We start from the raw sequence: 24,034 nt of genomic DNA, 5'->3' as shown, positions 1-24,034 counted from the left end.
AATTCCTATTAGGCTTTCTCAAAAATAGATCTGTAACCAAATAATTTTTGGAATATCTATAGATTGACAATAGTTAAAACCATCTTCAGTTTTTATTGGAGAAAATATCTTCAAATGCCACCTAGTTTTATTTCAGACCCTCTCTACTCATCTTTTTATGGTGGCTAGAATTTAAACAGGAATGCCTCCCTCCTCTTCTCAAGCACTTCAGTGGCTTTTTACTTCTTTGGCAATAAAATCCAAAACCCAAACTGTGGCCAATGGGTCAAACATAGTAACCATTGTGCTGCTGCTCTTATGTCTTTTCCTGGCCCTCCTCTCACACTCTGTGCTCTGGCCCAATGCCTTCCCTCACTGCTGTCCCTCCAGCACCTCAACCTGACCGGCCTCAGGGTCTTTGCGCTCACTGTTCCTTCTGCCTAAAATGCTTTTCTTATACTTCTTGAGAAACTCATTTTCTTTATGTCCCTTTGAAATAGCCATTCCTAGAAAAGCTTTACTGAATAAATTTATGATAACTGAGCTCACATTTCCATTATTTACCTTTTCTTTTTCTTTTTTCTATATCAGTCCACCTAATTCAAAGCAATTTAAGAGTAAAGGGATCATATGTTGTTATTTATTCAACAAAAATATAAGAGTGAGATTAATATTTGAGAGAGAAAATGTTTATAGTACTGCAATCGAGATCACTCAACAGGCACCATTTAACATAGGTTAGAGGTGCTGGGCCACTGAAAAGGAAAAAAAAAGAGGATAAATCGGAACGAAAATCCACAGCAGGAAGTACCTACTACAGGAGACAAGACTGAAGAGAAAATGAGAAATGCTTGGCTTTATCAAAGCTGGTGGTTAAGAGGAAGCAACCTCAGAGTTCCTGCTCAGCTCTCTGTGAAAGAGGTATCCCGGATGTGACTGGAGTCGAGAGGGCATCTGTTTGGTTCAGATGGAGCTACAAGAAGATGATGGTTAGAACCAGATAGCACTGCTTGAGATATACTCTCTCTGTTATAACCAAATAAGCAATCGAAGTCAGGAAGCGGAGTCAGGAAATAAGGCTCACCAGTGCTCTCCAGTCCCATCGCAGCACAGACTGTGCGTATGATGAGATGTGAGATTAGAGATTGAAGTATGCACATTTTCATTTTCTATTCTTCTGACACAACTGTATTAGTTAAATCGTTAGAAAAGCTAAGCACCTGGAATTTATCATTTCTGTCCCTTGATAAAGTGTCTGCAGAGAGTTACAATTGAATATAATAGCCTCAAATGAAAAACACGGAAAGAAGTGGAATTTTAGAATAAATGAAGTACAGGCATGCAGATCTGAGAATCCATGTGTAAATATAATTTGGTAAAATGGTTTAAACATCCAGGGGTGTTTAGATATATTTATAAGTGCAGGAATAATTGCATAATTATTCACATTTAAGTGCCCTCACTGTGCTCTTTAAAACACTCTTCTTGATTTATTAATATTTAATACAAAAGTAGGAAAATGCTTTTAGATCAGTAGTATCACAGTGAGTTTGATAAAAATAGACACAAATAAAACATACTGTCACTGGTCTTATTTTTAGAAAGATACTGATTACTTGTTTTTAAAAACTAGGTGAGCATATGCTGGTGAAGATGTCATTACTATACCTGTACCTATAAATGATTGAAATAACTATATTTAAACCTTTTTACATGTGATGTAAATATTATGCAAATTTATAATGACCCTCAAAAAGACAGTGCATATACCCAAATTTAATTTTTAGAAATTAAATATATAATTTATGCAAAAATTATATTCTTTGTTTCCTTATTATAATTCAAATGCTACAAACTTGGTTGAAATTAGTTAAAACTATAATATGTATTTGTAGATATTTATCAGTAACTGTTTAATTACCTCTCTTTTAGCTATGGTGGCAAATGAGCTGCAGTTACTTATGTTGCTGGTGAATCTTGTAATTGTTCTGATACAAAGCAATTTCAATCAGAAGGTTTTTATTCTTCATCAGTGGATTCTTATCACTACACATTTCTCAAATTATTTTGTCTATTATTAATCCTATTTCCAGGAGCCTGGAGAGGAATTGGCTCAAGAATGGATTTATATTTAATTGTGGTTAATTTATGTTGGTAAAGAATTTTACTAGGACTTTTCTGAGGAAATAGCAATGTTTCTGAGAGAAAGAGAGAGAGAGAGAGAGAGAGAGAGAGAGAGAGAGAGATCATTCCTGCTAGCAATATTGATGATTCTCAGAACAATTTAGTCATGCTCCCAATGAAGAATCAACATTTTACTAATTTTTGTAACTAATGTGCATTTTTATTATGCTGAGTCTAGTCAGTACAAAACTCCACATCTATTAGACACTAGAGGCTTGATGCACAAGATTTATGCTCTGGTAGGGTCCCTAGGCCTTGCAGGCAATCAGGAATGATCTGCTAGGCAACCTGTGGAGCAATGGGGTTGGGGGGAGGGGCACTGGCACCTCCTTGGCTGGCCTGGTGCTGCCTGTTCACCAGCCCTGCCCCCTGCCACACACACACCCCCCCTGCACCATTGGTTGGAGCCTGAAGGTTGGGGGCAGCTCCTGCATGGAGCCTCTGCCCCCTGGTGGTCAGTGTGCATCATGGCAATCGGTCATTCTGCTGTTAGATTGATTTTCATATTAGGGTTTTATTATATTGGATTCTTAGATGTCATTTAACATTCACCAAATAATATTTTCTAAGGAGAGTTCAAGAAAAACAAAATGTATTTTTCTTCCCCTGCTATCTACATTTAAAATGTACTTATTTTGAGAAAAAAACATAGCAGGATCTTCTCTAATGCCTAAAAATGTTGGCATAACTCAGTATCTCAGGCTACTACGGGGCATTTGGAGTTTGCTCAGTAGCCAAGTTCTGTGTTTCAAAATGGATAAGATGACCATAAATGGCAATTTAATGAAAATACATGTAATAGGGTTCTTACTATAATATATTATCCTATGAATTTTGAAATACATTTTATACACACACTTCCTCTTAGCACATTTGAGCTTGTTCTGGCCATATCAACTTTTAAAATAAGCAAAAGTCTTACTTCACAACCATTGTATATAAAAATATACTATAGTAGTTTTACTTTCCTGTCTTATGTTAGTGCTGTCAAAGGAAAGTACCCTGTTGCCTTTTTCCCCTTGCCACAATCTTTCCCCTACCCAAAACAGTTTTCATAGTAAAATATTTTATAGCTTAAGCTGCTTTGAAATCATGGTCTTTATTGCAGGGCTCAAAAATACCCCCATGGATTTTGTTCACAATGAGGATTGCTGGAATGTTGTATGGGACACACAAGATTTTTAATTATCCATTTGGATTCTCCTAATTATCAGCCCTGAAAAAAAAAAAGATGAATTGTTTGACTAGTACTCCAGCTGCTTCCTCCAAAGAAACTCAGTAGGTTACACAGGCGTCACCAGGAAAATCCATACAGGTGACAAGTGCCGCGGTTTGCCAACTGTTTAACACGTGTCAACTCTGTAAGCAGGGCTTCCCAGGTTCAGCAGGTGCGGAGCTGTTTTGCGTTTCTCAGAAGCAGAATCTGCTTTCAGCATCGCCTGGTAAGGTCGGGCTGCTCTAGAAGCTCCTCCAGGCGTTGGCATGGGGAGCAGGGTCAATCAGGAAGCGCGCTGGCTGCACGCCTGAGTCTTCTGCTGTGCTCAGTTCAATTAGATTCCAATATGCACAACATGTCAGTGAGAAGGGAAGGTCAATCACGGGGAAATTATATTAGCAGCATCTCAGAGGTAATTTTTGCTGTGTCTGGACTACCTATCCTCCAAATACAGCAATTAAGGAGAGCAGTATAACAGGCTGCCATTGTATATGGGGAAAATCATATAAGGACTAAGTTTAAAAAGTATTTATATGTAAGAACAAGGCTTCCGTGGTGTGTGTCCTGTTCAGCATATCACCATCAACATCTTCTGGTCCATAGAGTTAGTTTTCTTCCCAAACTATATATATATTTTTTTCTTGTCAATATTTAAAAAAAATATTGTCAGTGATTTTTTAAAAATATGTTTTATTGGTTTTTTTTTTTACATAGAGGAAGGGAGAGGGACAGAGAGTTAGAAACATCAGTGAGAGAGAATCATCCATTAGCTGCCACTTGCACACCCCCTACTGGGGATGTGCCCGCAACCAAGGTATTTGCCCTTGACTGGAATTGAACCTGGGACCTTTCAGTCCACAGGCTGACACTCTATCCACTAAGCCAAACCAGTTTCAGCATATATATCAAGGATTTTGCTCTTAATTTTTTACAGGACAATCTGAGGTGTAACATTCTGGGCATGTCAATTGAAAAATCAAATCACCAGCACATTTTTATTCCTTTAAATGTGATATGGACTATTCTCTTTTTCCCCCTCTGGTATTCTTTCATTTTATGCTAGCCCCATCAATTCTTTATACCTGCTTTCGTTTATTCTAATGTAGGACTCTAAAATTAGAAAAATAATGTCAAAATTAATGCTTACCAAAAGAGGTCATTTGGAGGAAGTTTGTATAAAATAATTTGTTTCTTTACTGAAAATAGTGATGTTTCTGTTTACTATATATAGCAACTATCATGTGACATGTCATGTTATACTGATGTATTTTGACAGTATATTCATACTTAAATTTTCCTTATTATTTTTGAGGGTTGAAGTTTCAAAAGACATTAAATGAAATTGGATAGCATTTACCAAAATTGGCCAATAATTAATATTTAGATTGTCTAAAGTAGTAATTGATGCTTGAGTATTTCTTCCAGTTATATTACATATATGATCTCTTCTTTACTTTTTTTTTCTTATAGTTACTAGGGAAATAATTATGCTATATCAATAAGTTAAGATTTAGAAAAATAAAAGACCATACCTAGCAAAAGAATAAATAATAAAAATCATATAACATATATGCAAGATGATTATCTAAAATTCAGATATATTATTTTTTGGAGTATGATCAGACATTATCTTATATGTTTATGTCATTTTAAATGTATTTTTCCTTCTATACCATGTACTGCATGTGTAAGTTGTTTACCAAAAATTTTGTTGGGTTGTCAAACTTTGTTGATTGTATAAACCTTTTTATAGCAAGACAGCAACCACAGCAAAACAAAGCTCTTTGTCTTTCAGATGGGATAAAATATTTAAAATTTTCACTTATACTTAAATTTATTATTTTAATTTATATATTCTTGTATTTGTCTATGTTTTATAGCATCTGATTTTTCAATCTTTCATATAAGAGCAAGGATAGATAGAAAAGGGACAAAGATACTAACACAGGCACACACATATACATATATGCATAGATATTTAGATCTAGATTCAAAATAGCTTATATATAGATCCCTATATATGTGTAAAATTTTCTTCTACTATTGTATCATTTTATATTTTTCTTCATAGTAAGTTTTTTTTTTTTATGGTAACTAAATATCCTACAGTGATATGTAAAGTGATTTTTGTAAACAAATGAGTTTGAAAACCCACAATTCAATTTTTAATGAAATTGGTAACTGTTATGATATTTAAAAATAAATATTTACTAGAGAGAGAGGAAGGGAATAGCAAGAGAGGATAGACAGAGAGAGAGAGAGAGAGAGAGAGAGAGAGAGAGAGAGAGAGAGAGAGAGAGAGAGAGGAAGAGAGAGGGAGAGAGAGAGAGAAACAGCGACTTGTTGTACCAGTTATTTATGTATTCATTGCTTGCTTTCTTATATGTGCCCTGACTGGAGATTGAACCCACAGCCTTGGTGTATCTGGACAATGTTTTAACCAACTGAGCTACCTGGCCAGAGCTGTCATGATATTTTTAGTTTCTTCATTTATAACTTTTTATATCAGCTTGCTGGGAATATAGCCATTTTATATACTTTCTTTTTTATAAATAGATTCAAATTGATGTTATGAAGTTAATAGCAAAGGGCACTGTTAGGACTATAGATTAACAATTATTATACATTGATTAAATTATTTACTTTGAGTTGCATTTCAAATGGCTTATAGTCCTGTGATTGCAGGAGAGAAGAGTGTCTACCAATTTAGTTCCTAACTAAAGTTCTGTGAAATATGAGGCACATTTATGTGTGTTGACTTGGAATTTATAGCCCTTATCTAGTTTTTCTTGTCCGAGTTTATATCATTCAGTATCAAAAATATAACCATGACACTGATAAAATGTTGCTGTTCATGTTGTTCAGAAAATACTGTAACTTAGGAGAGTCCCTATAAAATACCATTCTGACTCTGAAGAAATGGCATTTGGTGTTTGATCACTCACATTAATATTGTTTTATCTTTATGTCCAACAGTAAAACGGCAGTAATATTGAATTACAGATGACATTTTTATTAGCAAACTGTGGACTTGGATGATGCTTCTCGTTTACTGGACATGGTAGCAAGCTACCAAGTTAGACGGAAACATTCAGGAGCAAAACTTCCATTTAGGCATGCCCACCAGGTCCTTAAATACCATCTAAAATAACCACATACAGAAGAAGCTGGATATGTTTAGAGCAGAACCTGAATAAATATACACAGAATTGAAGAGTCCAAGAAAGAAGGAAAAGGCCTGAAGAGAAAGAAAGCATGGGGGTGAGAGGAGAGAGGCTTGTGTCTCAAATATGAAGATAAACTATTTTTTTAACAATGTGTTAGAATCAACTAGTAATTAAAATGACCATTTCCAGAACAACATTTTAATACAAAAACAATTTCTATAGACAGAAATTAATCAGTTTTTAAATTTTTCCAATGTTGTATTAATCACAATTATTTTGGTGCCTTGATGCCCTCCCTAAGGTCATTGCCAAATGCAACCGTTTTCTGTTCATTAGGCAGTAATTGGTAAGACATAAGGGCTTTTATACTTAATTCAGGAAGTGCTTTTTATCATTTATAGTTCTTTGAATTTTCATTTTGCCATTATACCCTGGAAATGGCATATAGATCTATGATTTTATAACTCAAAAAATTTTTAAAGGTGATAAAAAGTAATTCCACGTAGATTTTTTTAAAAACAATAGCATTATTACATGCTGCTCTTAAGAACATAATTAAAATTCACAGGAGGGATTTCATATTGTTTTTATATTTTAAAAAATTATATATGTCTATTCAAACCAAATATCAACTGACCAAATAGAAAATAGAATCATGTTTTGTTTTCCTTTTACTTTTTAAAAGTAATCTTACATATTCATTATAATGAAATGCACATTTTTCTCATGGTCCTTAAGAATGAAAATGACTAATCTTTATAGATTATGTTTATATGGCTCTTACAAAAAAACTTTATTGACATTTTAGGGAGTCTCTAAAATAACTTTTGAAATAGGTTTTTGTTCTCCCTTTTCCAAGAAATGTGCCTACTTTTTTGTGTATGATATAAATGATCACTCTTCTTATTTCATTCATTTTAGTAATTAGTTTGGGACATAGAGAATAGATTCATAATGGTACTTGATTTTATCATTGCAACTCCAGCTAATCAAGCAGTTTTGTCTTTATTCCCATATATGTTAAGACTTACAATTTTTTTTTTGTATTTTGATTATTTAGATGTCACTTTTAATATCCTACAAAGACTGTAATTTTTATTTTTAAATATATGCTTTGTGTTGGCACCTCTACTGGGATAAAGAGATAAATATGCCTCATTGTGTAATAGTTTTCAATAAAAGGGTTACAGCATGAAATATGGCCTTCATATACATCTCTTGATACCTACTAAATAGCTATTTTAGCACTAGCATTTTTCTTACACCCTACTTTAATGATACTATATATCTTTTTTCATTTAATTTCATAAATATAAAATCCCCTAATGAATAGTTTGTGAATACTCATTACATTAAAAAGAAAGAAATAATTGTTAAAATACTTAAGAAAACTATGGCCATTCTTCCCTAATCCTCTGCTGTTGCTGTTTAAAAATACCCCACCCTTTAGGAACAAGTTTGAGTGAATAGATGTTCTTCTGTTCAAAATCCTATTATGATTCATAAGCTAGTATCACTATCATAGAGTGGAAATTTTCATCTTTATTCTTAATTTTCCAATACTTTTATTACATACAAATATTATGTAATGCTAATAAATAGTAAAATAGATTAAAATTTCATGGTTTTCATGAAATGGGTTCTGTTTTGATATATAGTTTTCAAGTGTCATCAAGGTCATTATCTTGAGGATATCTTATTTTGTCACATTCTGTACACATTGTAACTCAAGTCACAAGATCGGGCATTGTTATTTGAAGACAACAAAAGAACACACTAATCTGACCATGTCAGTGTGACTCACTAGCTGTTATTACTCCATTTTATTTATACATAAATCTAAGAAGGAGGATAAGTAAGCATTCCACCTATTTCTCAGAACAGGCTGGAGAAAGGAAAGAAAATGTGCAAATTGCTTTGTGCCGTCTCCTCCCTATGAATCATCTTGGCTATTAAATAATTTTGAACCCTCACTTTTGTGACGATAGTTTGTAAACAGAAACTAGTTTGGCATGAATCCATTTTTAGTAAGTGCGAATATGAACAGGGCAACCTGTGCAATTTTAATGTAATGCTAAGACTATTGGGAAAATAAAGAAAGCATTATTATGCAATGTGCTATAACAAAAAAAATCCCAAACATGTTTCCTTTTCTAGCTGAGCCACAATTTGCCTTTTGTTCTTGAAAAGTACAGAATAAAAAGGAGCATTAATTCATCTCTTTTCAATGTTTTTTTTTAATGTGTTCATGTGCCTGTGAGGATTTTTTGCATATTCTTAAGAATAAATTGAGATTTTTATCCCTATCATCCAAATTCTTTTCAGCCATTTAGTGTTTTATGTTTTGAAGTTCCAAATTATTTTCTCAAATTGATTTTCTAAATCAGATGCTGCATTTTTATAGAATCATTATCACTCCTTCATTTATTTATATGTTACTTTTCACTGATTTTTCTTTAACTTTTTCCCCAAGTTGCTTTGTTAGTGTGAAACCACCCTGTTTTTCACCCTAAAAGGAACAGATGTGGTTGACTTTGGAATAGGCACTTATTAGGATTAGAGGTGCATGCTTTATTGTAGTACATATTGAGTACAGAAACCATGCTTTATTGTAGTACATATTGAGCAGTTGTTCAGATAACAACCTTAGTATGTCTCCTGACAGGTTCCTGTTTACCAGGTCTGTGAACAATAGCACTTAATATGCTTTTAAACTGATAACTATGTGGCCCAACCCCTCAGGAAGTGCTGATACAAATTATAGCTATATCATCTGTGAGTGCTCTTAAATGTTTGGGTGATACTCCTTGAAATTAAGAAACAATCCTCATTTGCTCAGGGAGGCTCTCATCCCATAATTAGCCACTCCCTTGTTGGTTTGGCTCAGTGGATAGAGGGTAGGCCTATGGACTGAAGGGTTCCTAGTTCAATTCTGGTCAAGGGCACATGCCTGGGTTGTGGGCTCAATCCCCAGTAGGGAGCGTGAAGGAGACAGTTGATCAATGATTTTCTCTCATCATTGATGTTTCTCTCTCTCTCCCTCTCCCTTCCTCTCTGAAATCTAAAATGTATATTTAAAAATAATTAGCTGGAACATTTTATACATATATTTATATGATAAATGGTAGAATTCTTAAATTGTGATCATTTAGAGGTTTCTATTTCCACCATAGTCATAAGTAGGAGAGACCAGTAAACCAACCACTTTGATTGAGTAGTATTCTATTGTATATATGAACCACTTCTTTATCTAATCATCTATCGAAGAATCCTTGGGTGATACCATGCCTTAGCCACCATGAATAATATTGCAGTGAACATTGGTGTGCCTATATTTTTGTGAATAAATATTTTGAAAAGTTCTAGGGGTTGGTATATCATATGGAAAGTCCCTTAATTTTTTGAGATGCCTCCATGCTATTTTCCATAGTGGCTGTACCAGTTTACATTCCCACCAGCGGTGAATGAGGGCTCCTTTTTCTCCACAACTTCTCCAACACTTATTAGTTATCTTGTTAATAATAGCCATTTTAAAAGGTGTGACTTGGTATCTCTTAGCTTTGATTTGCATTTCTCTAACAGCTAATGAAGTTGAGCATCTTTTCATATGTCTGTTATCCATTTGTATGTGCATCCTTCCATGTCTTAGCTGACAGTATGAAAGATTCATTAACTTTTAGAATGTCACTTGGGAAGATTAAAAACTCACAAAATATATTTAATATTAAAGCTATAGGGGGTAGTAGAGGGTAAAGGGGAGGCAATTATACTGTGACAGGACATGACTTGCTTTGGGTGGTGGGCACACTATGCAATATATTGATCATATATCATAGAAATGTACACTTGAAAATCTATATAATCCTATTAACTAATGTCACAATTTTTTAATTAAGAGAAATAATATAGTATAGTGTGGCTATAAAATAGTGCAAAATATGTATATGTGTGGGAATCAGAAGAGGTCAGCTTACATGGCATGGAAGACTTTGACATACTTTTTTATTTTAAGCATATTTTTATTGATGTCAGAGAGGAAGGGAGAGAAAGAGAGAGAAGCATCAATGATGAGAGACAATTATTCGATAGGCTGCCTCCTTCATGCCCCCTACTTGGGATTGAGCCTGCAACCTGGGCATGTGGCCTGACTGGGAATCAAACTGTGACCTCCTGATTCATAGTTTGATGCTCAACTGCTGAGCCACACCTGCCAGGCAAGACTTGGCATTCTTGATTTCATTGATAGATTAAACACAAAGCATATCTGAAGGATAAACTGCAGATAAAGTAGGAAAAGCACTTACAGGGCACACGTTTCTGACATTGGCTTGCAATGTAAGGTAAAATTAGAAATAATGCTTTCTATATGATCAAAAAATGGTGATCTAGAATTATTCGGGGAAACATACCTGAAACATTGCAAATCAAGAGGGAATTACTTTGCTGAAGTAATAAATATCATTACAAAATATAATATTTTAACAACTAACTGAATACTTGGCCAACTCTCTGAGGCATTCATGTAAATTACATGATTTGTATTTATTTTTGTGCTTTTTCAATGTCACATGAACAAAGCCAAATTTTATTTTAGATATGATACCTAGCAATTTCTTTTGAAAAAGTAGAGAAAATAAAGTAGATTTAAATTGTGCATATATGCGAAGAATGGGTATAATCATCTTTTCACTCTAAAAAGCAAGAATAAAATGCAGCATGATAAAGATGACTCTGGGGGAAGTTGGAATCACCTTACTAAAAAGGAAAAGTTCCTCACAATGACAGTGACTGCACTAAAAGAAGAGAAATACTTTGCAAAGTTGGGATGAGGGGGTGATAATTGTTGCCATGAATTGGATAGTGTACAATTCTTCTATTAAATACAAGCACTTTTGGTTGGAGATCTACTCAGTTGAAGAATTATAGCACCAATAATTATGAAGAGAAAAATAGATCAACTTTCAAGGAGACATAGAAACAGTTGTATTAATATAACTATCAAAATAGGTGTATATATATATATATATATATATATATATATATAGAGAGAGAGAGAGAGAGAGAGAGAGAGAGAGAGAGAGAGAGAAAGTATTTCTTCAATGAATTTGTTATGTTTACAGTGGAAGTGATCATTTTAATCTGAAGAAAGAACTAGAATAATAAGATATTTTCCCATAGAATATGATGAATTTGGCAGGTAGAGGTGGTGACCACCCTCCATGTCTCAAAGCTGATTAAGGGATTTATGCTTTTCCAGGGCACATTCAGGCTAATTAAAATCATGCTTATGTTTTCATTAAGGGGAGCAGAACAGTCATTCCTGAAGCTCATGATAAAAATGTATGCTAGGTAATATCATGTTATGTTCCTGTGTTGATTATCAGAGGTCAGGAGAGTAAAAGACAATCTTCCTTTATGAAAAATTAGTAATTTATTATTTATTTATTTATACCAGAAGAGAAAGAAAAAAAAATTATGCACAGAGATAATTTCAGTTTTCCATCAGAACACAGAGTACCTAGTAACACATGTTAAAATAATAATTTTGAAATTTTGCAAAGCTCAATTTTCTCATTATTAATAAGGAAAAGTTTATACCTCCAACCACGGCCTAAAATCTGCAATGTTTTATATCCCTCCTTCACAGTTATATTTGGCAAATGTTCTTTTCAAATACTTAAATAGTTACATGTATGTGTGTTTTTCAAAAAAATTTTGCTCCTTGTTATTAAAGCTAATTTTTTAAAAAGAACGTTTGCGAGTTTATTTGAGCCAAACTGTCGACACATGCCGGGAAGCTAATTAGTATTAATAATGACATTACTTATAGCTAGCATTAAGAACTAAGTATTGCCTTAGCCAGTTTGGCTCAGTGGATAGAGCAACCTGGCATGGCCAGAAACAAGCCAGTGTCCAGAGTTTCCATTCCATGTTGCAGCGGGGTGTGGCTCAGCACTCAGGCCAGATTAAATCCATCTGCCCATGTGTGAAGTCCCAGGAGGCCCTGAGTCATGTGGGCAGAGACCATGCAACCCTCTACAGCAAGAAGGCCAGAGCATGAGAGAAACAGAGCGCTCACTTTTTTGTTTAGAAGTTGACACCTTCAGATTTCTCTGGTTTGCACTGGCCACACCTCTTTCCAGGTGTGAGTGATGGGAAATTTAGCCTCCCCTGTCACTCAGACCTGACTGGACCTGCGTCTAAACTGCCTTTGTCCAGCCTCTTCCCCCATCAATGAGCGGGGAACAGATTTGGACAGCGTTAAGTTTAGCTTTTTTTTTTTTTTTTTAATATATATTTTATTGATTTTTTTACAGAGAGGAAGAGAGAGAGATAGAGAGTTAGAAATGTTGATGAGAGAGAAACATTGACCAGCCGCCTCTTGCACACCCCTACTGGGGATGTGCCTGCAACCCAGGTACATGCCCTTGACCGGAATCGAACCTGGGACCTTTCAGTCCGCACACCGACGCTCTACCACTGAGACAAACCGGTTTCGGCAAGTTTAGCTTTTTGACAAAGCGGAGTAAATGTCACTTCTTTCCTGTTAAATAATTACCAGGTTATTGCATCAGTAGCAGATGGACATCGACAACACAAATAACATTCTATGAGCATATTTTAGAAAAACAGTGCAGTAAGTTTGGAGTCAACTCATACTTCATGTTCTAGAGCTGTTCATGGGTGATCACAGTCAGGATAGAAAGATGGTTTCAGGTTGAACACAGAGTGTCACATTCCTGTAATTTCTTCTGCTCAATGTCATGCGTGTTCATATTCAGAAAAAAGGAGGAAAAAAAAAAGACCTTCAATATGCTATGATGTCAGAGGTAGAGCCTATTAATTTGGCAAATATTTGCGGTTTCCTGGGTTCCCTGAGCACAGCTGTTGTTCTCATGTAGACTTCAATTCCAAGCCTCCCTAAGATTACTTCAATTCACCTGTCATACTGCAGAAGGACAGGCTGACCCATTCTCTCCCTAGGTAATCTATCTGTACAAATTAGAGAACAAAGTAAAGGCCATTCATTTATCTACAAAAATGTTCAGTCAATAGACTATTCTCTAATAAACAGTGGTATTTTTTGAAAGTTTAAAGATAAAAACTATTAAAAGCTTGTGGCAAAGCTATAATTCTTTGCAGCAATTTTCAAATGTCATGTCAGTTGTATTACCAGTAATTGCTGTCACTGTCTTCAATTCCTCATTTATTCATCATGAACAGAGTAACTGGTTTTAATTGTTATATGGAAGAGCATTTTGATATTTTCCTGCTTTTATATTTAATAAAAGTCTCCTTTTACTTGTATCTGAGTAAAAAATATTTTTTCTGAAGTTTACATGCTCAGATAAAATTCTTTCTGAAGGAAAATAGATTTATTAAATGGTTATGCTTTTATATGTTTACAAGCTTTATTTCCTTTCTACATTATTCTAAGAAAATACCATAATAGAGTTGGCACAAGCTCAATTCTCTGGAAGTATCACTGAGTATGCAACAACATTGTCATGGTAGAGATTCAGATATCTGTGTACTTTTGGTGTACTTTTGGAAATAATTGGCATAAGCAATGTGATTACTTCAATCTAGTAATTTTACTTATGGAGAAAATATTTTAAATATGACTTTATTTTACTGGAGGTCATAATAATTTTATTTTTAAAGGGGTTCATTTGATGTAGATAAATTATTGCCTGAGGATGAAATCAGACCATACATCTGTTTTTGTATAGACCACAAGCAAAGATGTTACATTTTTAATGGTTATATTTAAAATTATTATATTAGTACCTACATGATAACCTCAATTTTGCCTCTTTGCTACAAACCCTAGAACATTTACTACATAGTTCTTTCTTTAAAAAGTTCACCAACCTCTATGTCAATGGGGAGTCAGAAAACCTGAGTTGTAATTTCTTATTTTTAATGTTTTATTTCTGTGACATCAAATAGGATGCACTTAATTTATGTTAGTCTCAGTTTCCTCATCTGTAAATTGGACATAATAATATGACTTTCTTACCTCATACATATAGTACTTTGCAAAGGAAATAATGTATGTGCAATCTTTTTGAAAAATATACAACACTATAATTGGATGCATTTTTGAATCAGAATACACATACTACTTGACTTTAAGAAGAGGTTCTGAGGTAATTGCTGAATTGTAATCTCGGGCTACTTTTTAGCATTACTGACTTGGGAAAAGTTACCCTAAATCAATCCAATTTACTTTACCGGGCAATAAATATATCTAAGTTGCTTTACCTAGTAAACTTTCTTATAACTTAGTTCTTTGTAAGAGTTGAAGCCTTACTGAGAAATAGCTCTAGGTAGATCCCTGTGTTCCTGGTTAAGTCTTCATGTTTCTCTGCGGGAAATCTTCCTTCATTGCTCAATGTTACTGACAACTCTCCTGATGACAATCGACTGGTTCTGGAATGTCCTTCTTATGGGACTGACCCTCTTTGTGGTTCAGTTGCCTGGAAAACACCCTAAACGCATCTTGTTCTGCAGTTTGGATCTTTATTTCATTGCCAGTATTTGGCCTCTCAGGGCAGCTTTCATAGGTGCCTCAGGTTCACTCTGCCCCTCCTACACTAACTTGAGTATCTATCTGTCTTCTGACTTCACCTACTCCACAGTAGTTCTGGAGTACTGGGGGGCCATTGTATATAGTGCTTTGGTGGGCCAAGCCCCAACCTTGATTTGGCAGATATTCTTTGATAAGAATCCCCTTTTCCTGTGCAAATAACGTAAATCTCACTTGCTTACATAACAGCAATAGTCTGCAGGTCTAATGTAAAACCTAAGAACATCTACAGGATGTTCCTACATCACATACCAGTTCACAAACTCAGTGGTACACTCACACTCCCAGGCCTGCTTCTTCTGAGAACCACACCAGCAAAAATCAATCATAAAGATGACCTTTCTGTACTAAATTGACCACAGGTATGTGTCTGAGACTGATAAAATCTTGTTGTTCTCTGTCTTATTATGCTCAGGAGATTATTCAACGTATACACGCTCAAGAGATTCAGCTTAGTGCAACTCTAGGAAACACCTCAACTTCAGATGGCTTCATGGTTCATTTGTGTCCCTGAGTCACTCATATTACTGCCAAACTTCAGACCCGCTGAGCATTACGTGTTTACCCATAAACCACTAGGATTTTAACAAATTAATGACCTCACTACCTCTTCTAAAATAAACTGAATTGAGTGGATGGTGCTATGAGGGACATTTCCATTGAGATTCTTAGCTAAGCTTTCCATTCAAGGATATGTCAAAAGTTAGTTCAGAAAAGCCTGAATTATTCTATCAACTTGCTCACTTTGAAAACAATAAATGTTCCCTAGAATATGATAATAATCTTCCTTTTAAATGTGAACATTAGAGAGAAAACATAAAGTTTGCACTGTAATAATTACGGCATAATTAGAATTATTCAAACTATTTATAAAAGGGTTACTCTTGTTGTTCTTATTAGAATTTTATGTTTTAAGTTGTTAAATCATCTTGCTTTAGAGCAAGTTTCATAATTATGTGATTTTTTTCTTAATTAAAGCTAGTAAAAGCAGTGTGGCAACTTACTATAATCCATCATTTCACAACTAACCGCGAGTATGTTTGTCCTCTGTCGCTAATATAATAAATTGTATGCTTTAATTATAAATGAAGTTATAAATTGTGAGATATCAATTATCTCAAGAAAATTAATAATATATGATTCTCATATCTTCATATCCATAGCACTGAGTTTAAAAATTAATAAAAACAAAACAAAACATAAAATGACAATCTTCTGAAATCAAAAATAGCTCACCCCTCACCTGGAGAAGAGCACATACTCAGCGAAAGTATGTGAATTAAAAACATTCAATTAGATTATAAAGTTGGCTTGTCATTATAAAATATGACTTGCACTAAAAGGCATCTTAAATAACTGGTGTTTTCACCATTAGAAGTCAAGAACCCTATTCTTGGTCTTTTGATTAAACACACACACACACACACACACACACACACACACACACACACTTTGTGATAAAGGTAAATGGTCCTTGCTTTGTAGCCCCTTTGAGAGAACAGCCTCAATGAAATAGTCTGGTGTGGTGATGTGAAGCTTTTCATATTCCTAAGCAGGGCGCAGGCATCTGGAAATCTAATTCCCTAAAGATTTTTCTGTGCTGCTTTTAAACAGAAGAGTAAAATGATGGAGCAGGTGAACATCTGCCAGTTACAGAAAACCAATATTTTGCTCAATAGGGCATTACACTGTGTGCTCAGCAAATATTTACTGAGTGTCTATTTTGCTTCTAATACTTACATCGAAAACTGTGCGAACTATCAAATAGTATATGTCCTTTAGCATAAAAACACGTTGAAGTTTGGAAAGGCTTCAGATTAAGCTCCAGGAATAAAAACATACAGAATGGAAAATTATATCCTAATAACAATTAAAGAGACCAGCTTTTCTCTTTGAAATTATGGGAAATCAAGAAGAGTTTTTCCTTATAGTCAAGAAATTTACATTTTATTCAATAAGCAACCAGGGACTTATAATAATGTCAATTATTAAAAGTTGTATAATAATATATTTTCAGCTGTTGTTCTTAATCACTGTCAATAAGACATGTTGGTAGATGGATGTAGTAGCTTTTGGAGCTGAACTTAAGATATTATTGGCCAGCAAACTGCTTTGTGAGGGCTGTAATGAAATAATATTAACACTCTATAAGGTATTACTGGTGAGGACATGAATGCAAGAATCTAGTAAATTAGACTAACTCTTCAAGGTGAGTCCATCTGCATTCATCACGTAGAGCCAGTGAAAACACCATGTGGTAATATATTGCAAAACAAAAAGAGAGAACTGAGCCCTTATCTTTTACATGGTACACCAATATGCACACAAATGAAATAACAATGCCTAGAGTTTGCTTGAATATATTGTAGATTCCATCTTAATAATAGTTACTGATATTTACAGAGCCTTCATTTTGTATCAGTGCTTCTCCATGTCTACTAACCCATTTAATCTTATTTCTCTATATACATAAACTCATTTCATAATATGCATCCTCCTTTTTAATTTGAAGAAACTGAGGCAAATGTATAAGAACTAAGAGCCCAATAGTTCACAGCTGCCATTTGCTGTCGTCCTGTTTCTGTGTTGTTTTAATCCCAGGGACTCACCAGATTTCCTGTATTTTTGACACTATTGTTAAAATTGCACCATTATTCTAAAAACTTGTCTATATATTTGATGTATGCAAGGCAGGAAAAGTCTTATTTCAGACTGTTCACCAACATCATCAGATGTGTTCAAACCCTGTATTACTGCAGAGAGTTTAAATTATTTTTAATAAGGAAATAGAATCACCAAGACAGATAGGAATCACCTATTCTTTATGTTACGGCAGCAAATTATTGACTTTTGCCTAACGTGAAAAAGAGCAAGTAGACATGAAAAGAAACTGGGTATTACAGTCAGTGTGGCTGAGGATAAAGTGAAACATGGTATTCAGAGTTAATGGAGTCACCATGAAGCCCAAAGAAAAACTTCAATTTAGTAAGTAAATAAACAGGACTAGGAGGGTGATTCTTTTTGGAGCCACTCTGTAACAATACCAAGGCTATGATAAAGTCTTTTCATCTTAAGGCTTGTCAAATGCAGCCTGAGACTGAGGATGCCCAATTATTTTTCTGTAACATAGTCACCTGCTGTGGCAGAGATGCTAAAGATGTGCTATGGGAAGATTTCCATGCACATTAAAGAGAAGCTCTACACAAATGGACAAAGATATGAGCGTACGAAGAAATAATTCAGCATTCCTCAGAGGACATTGTTTGAAATCGAATAGGACTTATACAAAAATTTTTGCTGAAATATTATATCGATAGGTACCAGGATGTTAAGTTTAAAACTTGTTTTAAACTTGGACTAGAGAATGTTCTATGCAATTGAAGAAACCATTGGAAATATAAAATTGCTAATTCTATTTCATCTTCAATCTGGTTGTTTTAGAAAATAGGATATAGGGTTAAAATATGGCAACTGTTACCTTACTATGGATATAAAATGGCATTTACAGTTTAATTAAATTACAGTAGTATTTTATCAAAGATAAATGAGGAAGGCGTGTATCTTTGCAACTTTATTGAAGCGTAACTTATAAAATCACCTGCACATAAAGTACAAATGAGAAAGGCGTTGATAGATGGTGTGCCTTTGAAATCACCACCATAATCACAATTCATAATCATCCTCCCAAACGGTTTCTTATGCCCCTTTTCCAGGTCTTTTCCCATCTTCATCCTTCCTCAACTAATTTTCTGCCTCCTGCCAGCATGTTTTGATTCCATATTAATTATATATATATATATATATATATTTTTTTTTTCTTATCTCTGGCTTTTTTTCAGTCAGAATAATGAGCTTGTGATTCAGTTTTTGAGTGTCCTAGTAGTTTTGTTCCTTTGTATCATTTCTATTGAATGAATGTACCACAGTTTATTCACCTGTTGATGGACATTGGATGCTTTTTTATATTATGCATAAAGTCAATTGTTTTATGTTGAATAGACATTTACTTTCTCTTCTTTGGGATAGATACTTTGGAGACAGACAGCTGTTTAAATTTTTAAGAAACTACCAAAGTATTTTCAATATGTTATATTTCTATGAGTAGTATATGAGAGTTATAGATATTCTACATCATTGACAATACTTGAAATTGGTAGGGATTTTTTTCAAATGTGAATGTTAACTATTTGGTGGTAGAAAAATTCTTTAAACAATTATATATACTGTAGTTATATACTTTCCAAATAATAGGTTCATCTAAATTAAGGTTTTTTAATCTTAGGAATTTTTAATGAACAGAAAATCAATGTGATATTGTTTATCAAATTAATGTTCCCAGATCTTTCTACATTTCACAACTTTACACTCACTCTTCCTTCTCCCCTTTCTCACTTTCAGAACGGATAAAAATATTACTCACTAAGTAAATTAAAATGGCCCTTTTTCTTTGTACTAAACAATACTGTTCAGTAAATAGTACTTAATGTATATTTGTTTAATAACTTATATTTTAATCATGGCTAAAATAGGTGTGGTTTGGATTTTATATACATAATTGTAGTCATCACTAATTTTCAGTAGCTTTAAGTGAATTTGCTATAAATTGAATTTAATATTATTAATGTTTTTATATTATTTATTTCATTTTGCATTCATTTACTAATCAGACTTAAAGGTACAAAACAGAATAAATCTGAGCTAACAGGAAAGGGGTACAATGCCAAACAATTATGTCTACTGAAAGGTAGTTATTCCTTTTGGTTATACATTCTGTTTTCATTTTGTTTTAAATTTTAAAACAACTCCCTACTGAAATGAAATTGTGGCTTTACAAAAACAATTTTTTAAAATATTATAAGTTAAGGATATGTGCTAAGGATGTCAGACTGCCAGCTTAGGCCTGCTTCCTATGGGGAGCGTGCCTAAGCCATCAGTTGGACATCCCCCAAGGGCTTCTAGACTGTGAGAGGGCACAGGCTGGGCTGAGACACCGCCCCCCCCCCCCCCCCCGCCCGCCCCGCGCTAAGTGCACCAATCTCATGCACCGGACCTCTCTAGGACATAATAAATACCTGTCTTTAAAAGGGATGCACTTAATTTTAAAAATCATATTCTTGACTTTTTCTTTCATCTACTCCATGTCCAGTTTCAAGTCAATGATTTCTGGCTAATTGTTAAATTACTCAAACTATGAAAACAAAATGTCATCATCATGTCATTTATAGAACAAAATAAAGATGTTAGGGGCATTACAGGGCATGAGAAAGAAGAAAAAGAATGATTGCCTATAAGCTTTTCTTCTTGACTGCCTGATTTTTTTTTCTGATTTAGTAAAGAGGTTATCACAAATTATTAGTCAAATAATTTTATAGTTGACTGAAATCTTAGAGATAATATTGTCTAATTTCTCACGTTTTTCAATGAAATTAACTGAAAGCTTTTTAAATCACTAAGGCAATAAAGCTAGTTATTGCAGAATTTTGACTATAGTCCAAACTTTCTGAGATCCAGTCAAGCTTTCTTTATTTCCAGAAGTTAGTATTATCTCTCATTCATAAATATATATGAGTGATGCTGGCCTCAAGCACGGGAAAAGTTACCTTAAAGACTGGTCAATCAAAGATATTTCACCTCCATGACGCATGTGTAGTATATGAGAATCTATTACAATTCAGCAAGCATTCTTGTGTTAGTATTAGCTTGCAGCTGCTGCTGCTGAAAGATCAATTTGTTATTACTTTGTTAAGCTGCTAGTTTATTTTCTTAAATATATTTAAAACAATTAGCATTAATATGGGAGTTCTGCTTCCCTGGTGATTAAATCACCACAAAATGATACAGAGAGGCAATATTTGAACCTGAAGCTCATAGAAAACCAAGATGAGATTCACATAAAAAATTTAAGACCAATATCTAAACTACTGTCTTAATATAATAGTCAAGATGAAGGAAAGACTCTGAGTAATCTAAGTGAAGAAATTCCTGCACATATAAATCTCCAGCTTCTTATCAGCTCGGGATTTTTTTTTTCTTTATTACAATTCTCACTTTTAAGAATACAACCAAGAAAGTGAAGAAAGAGTGGCTTCCATTTAGATATCTATTTAGATTCATTATTGATTATACCATGACTCACAAGAACATTTTTGTTAAGCAAGGTGGGGAACAGTGAACCTTGTCTGAAAAGAGGACAGCAGGTTTTCCACTAAATATCGAAGACCAAAGGACAGTCACTTGCCTTTTTTTGTTCCCTGTATTAAAATATGAGTAAAATACTTACCGTAACCTATTTCACAAGATTCCTGTAATAATCAAGTGAGATAATAGGTGGGAAATTTCTTGGCAGTGTTTTAAGGGCTGATTTAATTTGAGTTAACATTTTTTAAAAGAGAATATTTATTAGAAGCCTTGGAAAAGTGTGGTCATAGCATTTCTCTGTAAGATAAAGAATGTGTCTGATAATTTCAACAGAATATATGAAATAGTAGGTTTAAGTAACTTCTAGATAAACTTGAACAAGGTAGAAATGAATTTTTCAGCTCCATAGTTTCTTTTTTTTAAATATATAGTTTTATTCATTTTAGAGAGGAAAAGAGAGGGAGAGATAGAAACATCAATGATGGGAGAGAATCATTGATCAGCTGCCTCCTGTACACCCCCTCCTGGGGATCAAGCCAGCAGCTCAGGCATGTGCCCTGACCTAGAACTGAACCATGACCTCCTGGTTCATAGGCTGACACTCAATCAATGAGCCATCAGCCAGACCCATGGTCAGCAAACTGCGGCTCACGAGCCACATGCGGCTTTTTGGCCCCTTGAGGGTGGCTCTTCCACAAAATACCAGGGCCTGGGCAAGTCTATTTTGAAGAAGTGGCATTAGAAGAAGTTTAAGTTTAAAAAATTTGGCTCTCCAAAGAAATGTCAATCGTTGTTGATATTTGGCTCTGTGGACGGATGACTTTGCTGACCACTGGGCCAGGCCATCAGAACTACCTTTGTTCAGTCAGGGCTTCCAGGTGGAAACTATCCACTGTGGTTAAAGTTAGCTTAACTTAGAGTGCACTTGTTTTAAAAAGTTTTTTTTTTTAAGAGGTCACTCTTTAAGTGCCTCAGAATGAGGCTTAAACCAATACAAAACAGAGTGCTTTAATTGCATGACCACTAAACACGGAAACTTGGACCCCATCAGATTTGCACTTACACATGCTGTGTTAACAACTAGTCAGGATCCTTGCAGAAGAAATTAGCAGGTACATTTCCTGCACTATTTGCTTACGGTGTATTTATGTGCATCAATTTCCATTTAAGCAGCCTTTTTTCTATGGCGATACTCTAACGCCACTTTATAATCCGTTAATGAGCTTCCTGCTCCGCAGCAGCAGCAGCAGTTACCCTCTCTCTCCTGAGGTGTATTGACTGGTTTCTTCACCTTCAGCTCTCCCCCGCCACCAGCTGAGGGAGCAAGAGACCTCCTCTGCCAGGGACACAGTTCAGCCCTCCTGGGGCTTTTCACAGGTTCCTCTGTTCCAAGTTCAAGTGCCTGCTCTGTCACAGCAAATCGGTGACACTGAAGTTTTATTGTGCCCAAGAGGTTCCATCATGAAGCCTATATTTTAATGAAATACATGTTTTAAAACTGTACTTGGAAGTACATGTGGCAAACAAATTCTCCATTATGTTTTGTGCATTCCTCTACTGCAGTGTTTTTCAACCTTTTTTGGGCAAAGGCACACTTGTTTCATGAAAAAAATCACGAGGCACACCACCATTAGAAAATGTTAAAAAATTTAACTCTGTGCCTATATTGACTATATATAAAGTAATTCTCTTGAATAGGAATCAAATAAACACAAAGAAAGTATTTTATAATTACTTTATTATGAAATATTAAGTAAACAAAATAGTGAAAAATTATAAAATTCTTGTCTTGTCTGCACCTACGGCACACTAGTGTGCCGCGGAACAGCGGTTGAAAAACGCTGCTCTACTGAAATGTGGGGCTTTTCTGAAGCATATGCAAATATTAAAATATTACAAAGACAATTCTCTCTCTCTCTCTCTCTCTCTCTCTCTCTCTCTCTCTCTCACACACACACACACACACACACACACACACACACACACACAGAAAGGGAATGCCATATGTCCCAAGTGAGACCCACTTGGAAAACAGAAATGCTGACCACACCACACTGTATCTTTGTGAGCGGACACTGTCAGCTTCTCTCTGGGAATGAGTTTTCTCACCCTCAGACGTGTAAATGACTTCCCCATCTGTCCTTTTTATGTTATTTGAATATAATTTCCTCCTACAAAAGCGAAAGGTGTCACAAACTAACCAGGAGGGGCTGTGACATGTAGTTAAGTGACCTCTTTGTAAAAAGGAGCTCTCTTCCGGAAAGTGGTAACTTTTGATCTGAGGTGGTCGGAGATGGGTATCAGCAGGTTGTTATGGCACAGGGCTAGTTGAAAATGTTTGACATTTTGATTCTCTCCCATGCTTGCTTCCTCTCCCCCCCCCCCTTTTGTTTTTAGACAATTAGCACTTTAACAGATAATAGAAGAGATGTTTCCCTTAGGTGTTATGTTGTAGTTCCCTTATGTTACTCAGGTTAATAGTATAAGGCAAACACCTTTGCCAGTGTGATGCTAATTTAAAATACCATTTGCAAAACTAAGAAACAATGCTGCATTCTCTCTGTCTTGGCTGGGGCCCTTTGTCTTTAAGAAACCGCCATGCATGTTAATTTAGGACGAATACCTCCTTTTTATAAACCAGAGACTTGCACTCTGGAGGGCTGTGAGAAAGCCTTCCATGTATTTTACTTAAGCAGAGGTTGAAGTATGAATCAGGCTTGGGGCAAAGACAAGCTCAGCTCCCCCTTTTACCCCACA

The 24,034-nt window shown here is 34.9% G+C and overlaps 1 protein-coding gene across 3 annotated transcripts in view; it reads left to right on the top strand.

The window, feature by feature from the left end:
- Positions 1–24,034, top strand: part of CDH12 (cadherin 12) — a 652,689-nt gene that overhangs the window by 353,124 nt on the left and 275,531 nt on the right. The gene's annotated exons all lie outside the window — the stretch shown is intronic.

Source organism: Pipistrellus hanaki (genome assembly GCF_964339955.1).
Source record: "Pipistrellus hanaki genome assembly, chromosome: 4".
NCBI lineage: Eukaryota > Metazoa > Chordata > Mammalia > Chiroptera > Vespertilionidae > Pipistrellus > Pipistrellus hanaki.
This window is presented reverse-complemented; position numbering and strand designations above follow the sequence as displayed.